This window comes from Benincasa hispida, chromosome 8 (assembly GCF_027475165.1).
Source record: "Benincasa hispida cultivar pf3 chromosome 8, pf3_genome.v1.1, whole genome shotgun sequence".
Classification (NCBI taxonomy): Eukaryota; Viridiplantae; Streptophyta; class Magnoliopsida; order Cucurbitales; family Cucurbitaceae; genus Benincasa; species Benincasa hispida.
This window is the reverse complement of record NC_143485.1, coordinates 56,409,500-56,423,466: the sequence shown is the minus strand read 5'-3', so window position 1 is coordinate 56,423,466 and position 13,967 is coordinate 56,409,500.

The following is a 13,967-nucleotide window of genomic DNA, read 5'->3' as shown; positions in this document are numbered from 1 at the left end:
TAATAAAATTTTTTAAAAATGATTATTCAACTCTATATTTCACAATATTTTTATTATTTTTAATTGCCAACTCAGTTGGTTTTAATTTATTCTAATTCAATGGTAGGCATCATTTTTATATGTTTTATTTAAATTGGATATTTTGAAAGTATATGAATCCAAATCAATCAAAATATAAGGATCAAAATGATACTTTAACCTAACTAAACATATGTCATCCCCTACACATCTCTAAATGATATGAATGGTTCGATTCTAACTAATGTAAGAATTTTTTACATCTAATACATTATCCTGTTATCAAATCGAGCATAACTCAATTGACATCTGAGTATGTTGGTAATCACAAAGTCTGTGGTTCGAATTTTTCTACCCCATTTATACAAAAAAAAAAAAAAAAAAAACCATTATCTTATTATCAATTTGTTGAGCATGGATTTAAGAAAGATTTTGAGGCCCCTCCACTTTTTCAATATAAGATTCTTAACATGCTCTAAGATGGTGCCTATTTGGATTCACAATTCTTGAATGAGATCCCTTTTCTTTTCTTTTCTTTTTTTCTCAATTGAATATCTATTTAAAATTTATAGAATCTTATATCATATTAGATAAACATGAAATTTTGATATGAATCTACCACTACAAAAAAGTTTTTTTTTTTTTTTTTTTTTTTTTTTTTTTTTTTACTATCAAAGCATATAAAAAAGCCTTCAAATATATCATCCTTTATCAAAAGTTTTTTAAAAAACCTTTAACAAATATTACTATTTACCTGTTTTTAAACACCCTAAAAAAATATTTATATTTTTCAAAATATATTAAATACCTTTAAAAAATATATAATCTTTCATCAAAGATTATTTAAAAACCTTCAAAAAATATCTAACGTTCACTGAAGGTTATTAAACATATATTTGGAAAAGGTTTATAATTTTCAAAGGATATTAAAAACTTTTACTAAATATATTATCTCTTCATAATAATACATTTACCTTTTTTATCGAAGGTTATTAATTAAATTCCCACGAAAAAAAATTCACATATTTTAAAGGGTATTAAAATCTTTGAAAAATTGAAAATTTATTATAATTTGACAAATTAATAAATAAATAAAAGAAAAGTAAAGATAATTGAATTTTTAAAATTTCATATTTACATGAAGTCCTCGTCCAACAGGGAAGGATAATTGGTAGGTGATTTTTGTTGAGGTCATTAAATGGGAATTAGTTCTAAAATTGCTATCTAATTTAGTTTTGTTAAAAAATTGCTAGTTAACTATTTGTGAAACCTTTTTTTTTTTTCTATCGTTGACTAAACGATGTCATGCACTACCTGTTATTAAATTTTTAATAATGTCTATTTTTAAGTATTTGTGATGATACAAACAACTAGATTAATGAGATATAATTTTTAATTTTCTTTTGATATTTATTGTACACACTATTCTTACACAACATTTCAATCTTGCATATAAAATTTAACAATAAAACAAAAAATGTATATTTCTTTTCATAAAACATAAATGTTTATTTAAATTGTTTTTTAAATAGAAAATACATTTTTTTTTACTAATTTGGTAATTTTAAAGTCACTTTTGAAACGAAACATAATAGTTTGAGATAACTTATAAATATATGAGAATTGATAAATGAGTGCAGTATCAATGGAGAATTATAACAGTTTTTCATTTCATTTTTCTGCATTTGTCTTCATTTGTTTCATGTTCCACTAATATGTAATTTCTCTTTCATGGTTGTTATTGTAAACCAATAACTTTTTGCCATGTGGCACTATTATGCAAATAAATATCACTACACGACGATCGTCAGGTGCTGTGAAGGCCGATCGTCTTATTCAATTTTCTTCTGTCGTTTATGCTCTCTACTAATCGTGTAGTAACTTTCCTCTATCGTCTAGATCCTATCGTGTACACTTCAACCAATTGTCCACTTTCAATCGTGTGCTTTCTGTCGCCTACACGATCAACCTAATTGTGCAGTCTTCCACCCATCGTCTACACGTTTTCCCTTATCATGTAGACGCCTGTCCTATCGTTCACTCTTTTCTCAACGATCATCTAGATAATTGACCACGATCGTCTAGTCTCCTTCACTACGATCGTTTAGCTTTTCTCTCCACGATCGTTTAGCCTTTCTCTCAACGATCGTTTAACCTTCACCTCTCAACGATCGTTTGGTCTTTGACTTTGATCGTTTACCTATCCTTTCCTCTTCATCCTTACATGGTATCAGAGCTTTAAAGCATCCTGCCTCCTTCTTTCATGGCGTCGAGCTCAGGCACGTCCGAAGAAAACTCTACCTTCCAAACAACATCAAACCTAGGCATACATTCAACCGTTCTACCTCCGACCACCATATCCATATCATCTCCATCTTTCACCCCACCCGCTACTTAGCGCGCCCCTCCACCTGCTCGAAATCCTTTCCACCCTTCGCAATATGGCCCTCAATCACTACCCCTTCACCCTTACTATGCCAGTTTCCCTATCCATCATCCATTTCCAAATCTGGTACTGATTAGTCCCTTCCCCACAATCCCCAGTCGCAAATTTCCCGCACATGTCTCAATTCCTCACCGTCAAGCTCAGTGACTCAAACTACCTTCTCTGAAAAAATCAACTCCTTAATCTCCTCATAGGCTATGGCCTTGAAAGCTTCATCGATGGCACCTATCCTCAGCCACCGAAATACCTCGACCCTCAGCAAACTCAACTCAATCCCCATTTCTCCTACTGCCAGAAGTGCAATCGAACAATCATGAGCTGGTTTTATTCCTCCTTTAATGAAGATAAGATGGGAGAAATCGTTGGATATGAATCGGCGTTGAAAATATGGGAAGCCCTCCGCACAATCTATGAATCCTCCTCTATAGCGCGCATAATGGTCTTGCGTTCTCAACTTCATAAGATAAGAAAAGATGGCATCAGTGTCTCTCAATACCTTGCCAAGATCAAGGAATTACCGACAAGTTTACTGCTATCGGAGAACCATTGTTCTACCGTGAACACATTGCCTACATCCTTGAAGGCCTTGGCACTGAATACAACCCGTTCGTGACCTCGATTTAGAATAGGACTGATCGCCCATCTATCGTCGATGTCCGCAACCTCCTCATCGCCTACGACTACCGACTTGAATCCCAATCTGCTATGAACCAACTCCAACAGATACAAGCCAATGTCACCCAGCTCTCACTCCAGCCTCGACGTCCTCACTGGCCGCAACCTACCAGGTCATCTTTCCGACCTTCTCAAACTCTTCCAAGTATTCTTCCTAACCCTCATTTCTCTGTTGTGCCTGTTACAAATCATACACCTCATCGACCATCCACCCGAGCTCCATGACCAACAACCCATCAACCATCCCAATCCTCCAATCGTCTGCAATGCCAAATTTGTAACAAGTTTGGCCATACAACTTTATCATGCTATAACATTGACAATCCAAAATATAGAACCATCCAACATCCTCAAGCTCACCTTGCTCAAGCCACACCAATCCCACCACAATCGCTATCCTACATTACTACCCCCCTTGCTCCAACAACCAATCACCCCGATGAAGGCTGGTATATGGATTCCAGTGCAACTCATCACATGACTCCTGACCTAACCAACATCCAACAACCTATCCCTTATTATGGTGGTGAACAAGTTGTCGTAGGAAATGGTAAGTCCCTTCCCATATCTCACACTTGTTCTGCTTCTTTCCTTTCATCTACATCGCACACTCCTAATCATCTTCACTCTATTCTTCACACACCCTCGATATCTCAAAATTTAATTAGCATCGGTCGTTTGTGTTATGATAACAATGCTTATGTCGAATTTTTCCATGATTTCTTTGTTGTGAAGGACCTCCAAACCAAGAGTCCACTCCTCCGGGGCACACTTGATCGTGGCCTATACAAGCTCTCTGTCAATCCATCGGCTACACGATCAGTTCATCCCTCATCTCATCCAATTGCTTTCATCTCTACACTCATAGATGTCTCCTTGTGGCACGGTCGCTTAGGACATCCCTCCCCTTCAGTAGTTCACTCTATGTTGTCTAAATGCAAATTGAAGTATAAAAATAAGTCCAATGTATCAGTTTGTGAACATTATCAAATGGCCAAGAGCCATCGTTTACCTTTTCAATTGTCTACTTGTCGTCCACCCTCTCTCTTCAACTTAGTGTATGCTGATGTATGGGGTCCTTCCCCAATCAATTCAATTAATGGAGATAAATTTTTCTTGCTGTTTATCGATGCTTTCTCTCGTTTCACTTGGATCTATACAATGAAAACTAAATCTGAAGTTTTGTCCTGTTTTCTCAAATTTCAAGCTATGATTTCAAATCAATTCTCCATCACCATTAAATCAATCCAAACTAATGGAGGAGGGGAGTTCAAAGCTCTCTCTTCTACACTAGACAAACTTGGCATAATCCATTGTCTCTCCTATCCTTACACACCCCAACAAAACGGTACTGTCGAACGAAAGAACAGGCATGTCGTTGAAGTTGGTCTAGCTATGCTTACTCACTCCTCTGTTCCACATATCTTCTGGCCTTTCGCCTTCTATACTGCCACCTATCTTATCAATCGTCTACCTACGCCTCTCCTTGAAAACAAGTCACCCTATGAAACGTTGTACTCCAAACTCCCTGACTACCAGCTCCTAAAATTCTTCGGCTGCACCTACTTTCCTTTCCTTCAACCATTCAATGACAATAAACTCCAATATAGATCACAACCGTGCATATTCCTACGCTATTCATCTCTGCATAAAGGTTATCTTTGCCTCCATTGCACAATCGGTCGAATCTATCTTTCTAGGCATGTCATCTTTAATGAAAATGCCTTTCCTTTTCTTGATACTCTTCTCTCAGTCCCTTCTTCCTCCCCTTTTTCCCCACAAGTTTTCTCCCTTCCTATTCCAGTTGTTCCTTCCCCACATCCGGTTCTTACCCTTTCTGAAAGCAACAAAGTTCATCACCATCATTCCCCTCACCTTCATCTTCCTACACCAATATCCTCCCCTCATCCCACACCTTCAGCTCCACCTCTTAACCAATCCCCTAAACCACCAACCAATCCACCAGCCTCTACTGTTCTTTTCTCTCACCCCCACCTATCTCTACTCTCCCTGTTTCTCCACACCCCATCCCTACCACCTCTGAACCAACACCATCCCTACCTTTCACAACCAATAATCACCCCATGTTCACAAGGTCTAAAATGGGAATCTTCAAACTAAAGGCCTGGCTGTTCGAGGTTACTGACTTGGATAAAACAGAACCAAGATCTTATAAGGAGGCTCTCCTTCACCCAAGCTGGAAACATGCAATGCTTGAGGAATATGAAGCACTCATAAGAAATAATACATGGTCTCTAACCACTCTGCCCCAGGATCGCAAAGTCATTGGCAGCAAATGGGTGTTCAAACTCAAACAAACTCCATCTGGTGAGATTGCTAGATACAACGCTCGTTTGGTTGCTCAAGGCTTCAACCAAGACTATGGTATTGATTATTCAGTCCAGTAGTCAAGCTTACCACCATTCGTCTTGTTCTGTCAATAGCTTTATCCCAAGATTGGATCATTAGGAAACTTGACGTCCATAATGCCTTTCTCAATGTGATCTATCTGAGGAAGTATACATCAAGCATCCTCCTAGTTTCATCATTGACAAACACCTTGATCACGTATTATTGCTACATAAGGCACTGTATGGCCTCAAACAGAGCCCTCGTGCATGGTTCTCCAAGCTCAGCTCCTGCTTGACACAATGGGGTTTTTCTAATGCAAAATCTGATACATCTATGTTTATTTTCCGCAACTCCCATACTTTAATCATTTTCTTTATCTATGTTGATGATATAGTTGTTACTGGAAATAGCCTTGCCACTATTCAGCACTTCATCACCTGTTTGAATACTCAGTTTGCACTTAAGGATCTCAGTGATCTATTTTTTCCTTGGCATTCAAGTGTTTCGCTCTTCAGACCATCTTCACTTATCTCAGTCCAAGTACATTCATAGTCTTCGTAATTGTGCACAACTAACTGACTGTAAGCCAATTCACTCTTCAATGGGTGTTGGCGCCTCACTGTCCCTCACTGATGGACAATTACTGGATAACCCCTCTGAATATAGAAGCCTAGTTGGTGGTCTTGAATATTGTACGTTGACCAGACCAGACATTAGCTTTAGTGTCAATAAGCTCTGCCAGTTCATGCACGCCCCAACCTCTTCTCATCTTCAAGCAACAAAACGGCTCTTTCGATACCTCAAGGGCACGACCAATCATGGTATTCTTCTAATAAAGTCCCCTGTTTTGGCTTTGACATGATACACAGATGCCGATTGGGTTAGCTACCCGGATGACAGGCGAAGCACAAGTGGTTTATGTGTCTTCCTTGGTTCAAGCCTTATTTCATGGAGCTTCTCTAATCAAAATACCGTGGCCTGTCCAATGCTTCCGCTGAGGTGTTATGGATTCAATCAATTCTCACTGAACTCGGTGTCAAAGACATATCCACCCCTCTACTGCTTTGTGACAATTTGAGCGCCACCTACATGGTAGTCAATCCTATGCTCCATAAATCGCACAAAATATCTTAAGATTGATCTTCACTTTCTCAGAGAAAAGATTGCCTCCAAACAACTCTCAGTTCATTTTCTTCCCTCTGAGGATTAACTAGCTGACATCATGACCAAAGCCTTACATAGTCCTCGCTATCTCAGTTTGACGACCAACCTTACAGTCGCGGCAGCTCCTCGTTCGCTTGTAGGGGATGATAAATGAGTGCAGTATCAATGGAGAATTGTAACAGTTTTTCATTTCATTTTTCTGCATTTTTCTTCATATGTTTCATGTTCCACTAATATGTAATTTGTCTTTCATGGTTGTTATTGAAAACCATTAACTTTCTACCATGTGGCCTTATTATGCAAATAAATATCACTACACGACGATCGTCAGGTGCTGTGAAGGCCGATCGTCTTATTCAATTTTCTCCTGTCGTTTATGCTCTCTATCAATCGTGTAGTAACTTTCCTCTATCGTCTAGATCTTATCGTGTACACTTCAACCAATCATCCACTTTCAATCGTATACTTTCTGTCGCCTACACGATCAACCTAATCGTGCAGTCTTCCACCCATCATCTACATGCTTTCTCTTATCGTGTAGACGCTTGTCCTATCATTCACTCTTTTCTCAACGATCGTCTAGTCTCCTTCACTACGATCGTTTAGCTTTTCTCTCCATGATCGTCTAGCCTTTCCCTCAACAATCGTTTAACCTTCACTTCTCAACGATCGTTTAGTCTTTGACTACGATCGTTTACCTACCCTTGCCTCTTCATCCTTACAAGAATTACTTTAAAGAGTTTGGAACGAAACATAAATATTATTATATGAAAATCACTATCACAAAATTAATTGTACTTAAATCTCTTTTTCTAAAGTCACTGCTTCAATCATGACTCTCAAATATGCCCGAAAAACAATAACTTTCAAAGGTTGGTAAATCTTTTTTTTAAAAAAAGAAGGCTTTTTCAACCGGAATTATTTTGACACTTGTTGAAAGGTTGAGTTAACCTTTGAAAAATTCTTATATGGAATCTCACTTAAATATTTTTTTTCAAAAGGTTGTGACCTTCCAAAATGGTCAACTTTAATATTTTCAACCAAGAGGTTGAAAATTTGAACCCCTCACCCCTTCAACATTGTCAAATGTAAGTTGGAAATGAACGGTTGAGGGAATGTTCAAGTTAGTACTTTGTTCGAAGAAAAATTATGATGTGCGAACAAAGTCTCACATTGGTTAAGAAGGAAAATGATGCTTGAAATATGAGTAGGATAACTATCTACATTTGTATGAGATCTTTTGGATATAATGGTTTTAGAAGTAAACTCATGAGAATTTATGTTCGAAATGAACACTATCATAACATTGTGTAAAAATAGGTTGAGGTTTTGTTTTTGTTAATCTAAGTCATATGCTCACTTTATGTATAGCCATAGTTCAACAATGTTTTTATTTTATTTACTTTGTTTAAATTACGAATATTTAAGGGTTGTTTTCAAATATAGAAAAATAAATCAAAATATATATAAAATATAGCAAAATTTTAAAACTGTCAATGATAGATGCTGATAGACTTCTATTAGTGCCTATCAATGAAAAATTTTGTTGTATCTTTTAAATATTTTCAACAATTTTACCATTTGAAATAATTTTTCAATATTTAATGGTATACTTTCTTTTTACTTCTTTATTTTTTACTTTTTTTTTTTTTTTGAAAAGGACTCTTTTGACTTTAATTTTTAAATAATTTGGACAAATTCTATATTTCTATTCTGATTACAATTTGCTTAATATAATACAACTGCACCCCTCTTCAAAATAATAATAATAATAATAATAATTTCGATATGTAATAGACATACACTTTCTTTTGACTTTTTTCTTTTTCTTTTTATTTTTTGAAGATCACTCTTTTGACTTTAATTTTTAAATAATTTGGACAAATTCCATATTTCTATTCTAATTACAATTTGCTTAATACAATACAACCGCACCCCTCTTCAAAAATACAAAATATTTTCGAATATGTAATAGACATAAACTTTCTTTTGACTTTTTTCTTTTTTTTTTTTTGTTTTTGAAAATGACTCTTTTGACTTTAATTTTTAAATAATTTGGAAATTCCATATTTCTATTTTAATTACAATTTGCTTAATATAATACAACCGCACCCCTCTCCAAAATAATAATAATAATAATAATAATAATAATACAATCCCTCCCCACTGTTAATAAATATTATGCTAAATTATAAAAAATGCCCTTGAATTTTATCCTCTGTGTAAAAAATATATTTGAACTTTCAAATTTTAAAAAATACCTTTAAATTTTTAAAAATAGTTCAAAAATACCCTTAGCGTTAGTTTTGGATGGAAACTGTTAAAGTTTTGTTTCAGAAATATCTTTAAACTTTCAAAAGTTTAAAAAATACCCTTAAACTTAAAACAATTCAAAAAGAACCCTCACCATTAGTATATGCATAGAAACCATTAATATTTCGTTACAAAAATAACTCTGAATAAAAAAAAAATGTTTAAAAGTGTTCCTATCGTTATATAGTACGATCGTAGATTTGTTTCAAATTTTCGTAAGTACAACTTTGTTAAAATATTTTAGTCCTAAATTAAAATCACACAAATTCCAAAAAAATTTAAGTCCTAAGGTGATTCCTTTATTCTCTTTATTCTTATTATAGTCCATTGTAACTTAACTGAAGTGTACATTTTTATTTATTTATTTATTTATTTTTTAGATAAATAAATGTCAAGTAGTCAACAAAAAAGGAATTGAATTCCTCGTAGAAATACATGAATGACATGCAATTGAAATTTCAATTTTGAAGAATCCAAAATACAGAGAAGAAAACATGAAATTTACGATAAACGATAAAATTCTATGCATGCTTCTACAGAGGGAAATAGGAAAGAAGAAATATTAATCCTTGACGATGACTTCTACTTGAATTTCCACTCCAATGGTCACGATTAGCAACTTCTTTGTACAAACAAGAAAGCTTTCCCTTGAACTGGTAAGATCACAATCATAGCAAAAACTTCTGAATAACACCACGCGATCAACTTGATATTCTCAGGAACAAGTAATTGATAGAATAAACATACATGCAGCAGAAGAAATCAGAATCAATAAACACTTCAATTACACTTAATTTGAGTTTAAAAGGCATGATAGAAAACTTTTCTATGGAAGAGGATTTTAAGAACACAATACCTTTGTTGAATCTCTAAAATTTCAGCTCCTCTCCACGAATTGGAACTCCAAATCTCCAGTAGACCACGATGATCTTTTTTACTATCTTCTAACTTGGATTGAGAGGTGAAAACTCAGATTGAACTCAATTTGGTGAAGGGAAAATAGAGTTTTTTTGAGAAAATTTTGAAATTATGAAATTTCAGTTGCATAAATCAAATGCATGATCCATTCCACTGAAAATTTGAAGCTTTTTAATCAAAATCAATCAAACCATGCAAGAAATATTAATTCAATATGGACACTTCAAACTCCAATTAGAAATTGGGTAAGGTGTTTAATTTGGGATTAACCCAGCCAAAGGGGAAAAAGTTAGAAAATTCCACTAAGATGGAATTTCCAAATTTCCAATTTCCAATTTATTTTTAAAATTTTTAATTCTCAATTAAAATAAAAAAATAATTTCAATTTTCAGAAAATTGAAAATAAATTTGAAATTTGATTTTAATTTTAAAAAATTAATTAAATAAATTTAATATCAAATATTAAATTAATCAAATACCTAATACAAACATGAATCCTATTCATGTTAATTAATATGTAAATCAACATTTAAATATTGTAATCTCTCTAATTACGTTTGTTCGGTTGCTAAGTAGGTGTCGTTAGTTCTACCTAACCCAAAATAAAGAATATTTATAAAACTCAAACAACAACCTATCTAACTCGTAGTTAAAGTGGAAGTAAGAGGTCGATCCACAGGGAAGGTTTTAATTCTTATCATAACTAAACTTGACTATTAAAGCAATAAAATAGGGGGTTGATAAAGTTGAACATACTAGAAATCTAAAGATAGAAGATAAATGTAAACAAGTTAGGAATGATCTTGCTTATAATTCAAGTTAGATATTCAATGCAATTTCTATCATTGAATTCTGAAAGTTTATTGACAATCGGATTGTGCTCGCAACTACTCGCTCAACTCGATCAAGCTAGCCTCTACAAAGGCTGACAACTAGTAATAACCTAGCCGAGAGAGTGTCCTAATCATCGATTAAGGTTGAATAACTCAAACCCTAATCAATCTACATGCTCCTACTTCTATTGGGTTCAATAGCGGCCATATAGAATAGAAAACATGTGCATTAGGTTCTAGGATTCAATTGCATTGATTAATTATTAAGATATCTTACTCAATTAACCAAAATTTCTCCAAAACTAGTAATTAGTACATCCTAGGATAACCATCAAATACAAAACTTCTATTGCCTCTTATAGATCTTGGCTAGACATTCCATCGAACACATTGAAAGCAACGTATTCAACAACGATTGTGACAAAACCAAGCATCTAGGCTATACATGTCCAGAATTTAGATCACTTAACATGATTCGAGAATTAAAATCAGATTCAAGAAGGCACAATTCAGATTGCAATTGATAAAGAAATAGTAGAATACTCAAAGGAATTTACAAGAACCCTTGAAATCGTAACAAGATTCAATCAACTTCACAAATTCATTGACAAATTGTTTGAAGAATTACAAGAGTTTGTTTACAATTCAACAAAAATATAAATTCTAACCTAAATTGGAGCAAGAATTACCAAAGAAGTGAAGCAACTCGGAGAGAGATCCTAGCCTCCATGATGTTTCTTCCTCTCCTTTGCAAAAATGAAAGAAATTATTTTATAGCACGCAGGCTAGCATCACGACGTTGAGGTAGCGTTGCAACGCTAAATTGATGAAAAGCCTCGAAGCGTTGGGCTTATGTTGCAATGCTACCCCCCTCAACACTCGTCAATGCAAGGCACGCGCATGAGGGGTGATGCGTCAAAGTCTGAAGCGTTGCAACGCTGTGGGAGGCGATGCAACGCTGCCCTGTTTTGTAGTGAGATTGATCATTCTGCCTTCAAGTGTTGTGCAATGCCTCTCCTAGGGTCATGACACTGCATTCTTGATGGCATTTGGTAATTTGCTCGATCTTTTCAAATTATTGAATTTCTTGGCTATTTTGGATCCTCTTTGGTCCGATCTTCTCTTAATGTCTCCTAAATGCTTTGGGGACCGTTTTACCTACAAAATAAGAATTTAAAACAAATAATCAACTCAATTTTGGGGAATTAATATATAAAATATGCATCCTTTAAGAACCTAACAATGTTCAATTTCGATAAATTAAACGTTTTAATTATATCAAACATGATTAACCAAACCCTAAATTGAAATTGAAAACTTCAAATTCAAAACCCTAATTTCTACTTTAACATTTTAAATCCACTCCATTCACTAATCCAAGGTGTAATTTAAGAGCTAGTAGAGAAACCTTATGGACCTACAGATCATGAGCTCCAACGATTTAAGATTAATTGGCTAAACTATTTAGACCGAATTAATCAATATTCGTTAACTGCCGAAACACACCACTGTAGCTCGATAGTTGCACTCTCCTCACTTTAGATATATTTCTGTCCACTTTAACCACAATCAGTAAGTTGATTCTTCACAGGTTGTTCGTATTTACATCTAGGTCAAAATTATCGTTTTACCCCTGTAAATACATCTTGCTTCTTAACCTCCCACTGATCTTCTATTGAACAATTGGTTTATAATCCAACTAATAAACCATATTCCTTTTGGCCATGAGAGGGTGAGGCCCCTTTGTTCAAAACCACGAGTCAGTATTTAAGGGAACAACCTATCTGCTAACCCTAAATCAAGGTAGGAGTGAATTCCATGTTGTAGGACTATGTCCCCAACTATCTATCTAGTCTTATCCCAAATGGGAGGCTTATGGAACAGTATTGTTAAACTAATCTCACCTATATAGATCAAAGAATGATCTCAAATAAACAGGAGTTTATAGTTAGCTTAGGATTAAGCTTGAGTTACCCTAGCTCATCAAATTTGAAATAGTCAGTTTTAATAGTAAATAGTCGTTATAAAGAAAAGTGACTATTTCGTGGTCTGGTCTTATGCAAACATCCTTTGTATAGGATGCCTTCACTCGCATGTTTCCACATGAATGATTTTGGGATCACATCATTTGTATCAGTATACAAAGTGGGCCGCATCTTATAGTGTCACCAGGTCGAGGTATCCAATCTCATCCATCTTATAGACCATTTTGGCTATATACTAAAACTTGATCCATTTTTATGTCTCCACATAAAGTTAAAGTATTCATACTATAGTCATGGATTTCGTTTATCGGATTTTTATAACAAAATACAATATCAATAACATTTTATCGAATGGAAAACTCGATAATACTTTCATTGATAAATAGAATATGTTTCCAATATTTACGAACTGTGAGTTTTAGGACATTCCCAACAATCTTCCACTTGGACTAATACTTCAGTGAGTTACAAATATATACAAGTATAAAAGGTACATAATGTTGACATTAAGAGAGAAAATACAATAAGCTAGGGCATCTATATACCCTTGACATTCTCCCACTTTCCTTAGATTATGAAGCTCATAGTCTTAGTTCAACCAAGTGGCTCTCGAACACTTTAGTCGTGAAGGCCTTTGTAAATGGATCAACAAGATTGTCCTCAGAGACTATCTTCATGACTATCACGTCTCCTTGGTTACTATCTCCCTGATGAGATGGTACTTTCTCTTGATATGTTTCCCACGTTTTTGGCTTCTAGGTTCCTTTGAATTAGCAACTGCTCCACTATTATCACAATATAAAGTGATTGCCATATGCATATTTGGAACCACTTCCAAATTGGTCAGGAACTTGTGTAGCCATACGGCTTCTTTAGTTGTTTCACATGCAGCTACGTATTCAGCTTCCATTGTGGAGTTAGCGATACAAATCTGCTTGATGCTTCTCCACATTATAGCTCCTCCATTAAGAGTGAAAAATGATCTTGAAGTAGATTTCCTTGAACCTATATCAGTATGAAAATCATAATCAGTGTATCCTGCAAGGATCAAATCCTTAGGCCCATACACGAGCATATAGTCTCTCGTTCTCCACAGATACCTAAGGATGTTCTTAACAACAGTCCAATGACTGTGTCTAAGGTTAGATTGGAACCTGCTGATAATCCCAACTGCAAAGCATATGTCAGGACGTGTACACAACATAGCGTACATCAGGCTCCCGACTGTTGGTGCATAAGGAATTCTTTTCATTTCCTTAACTT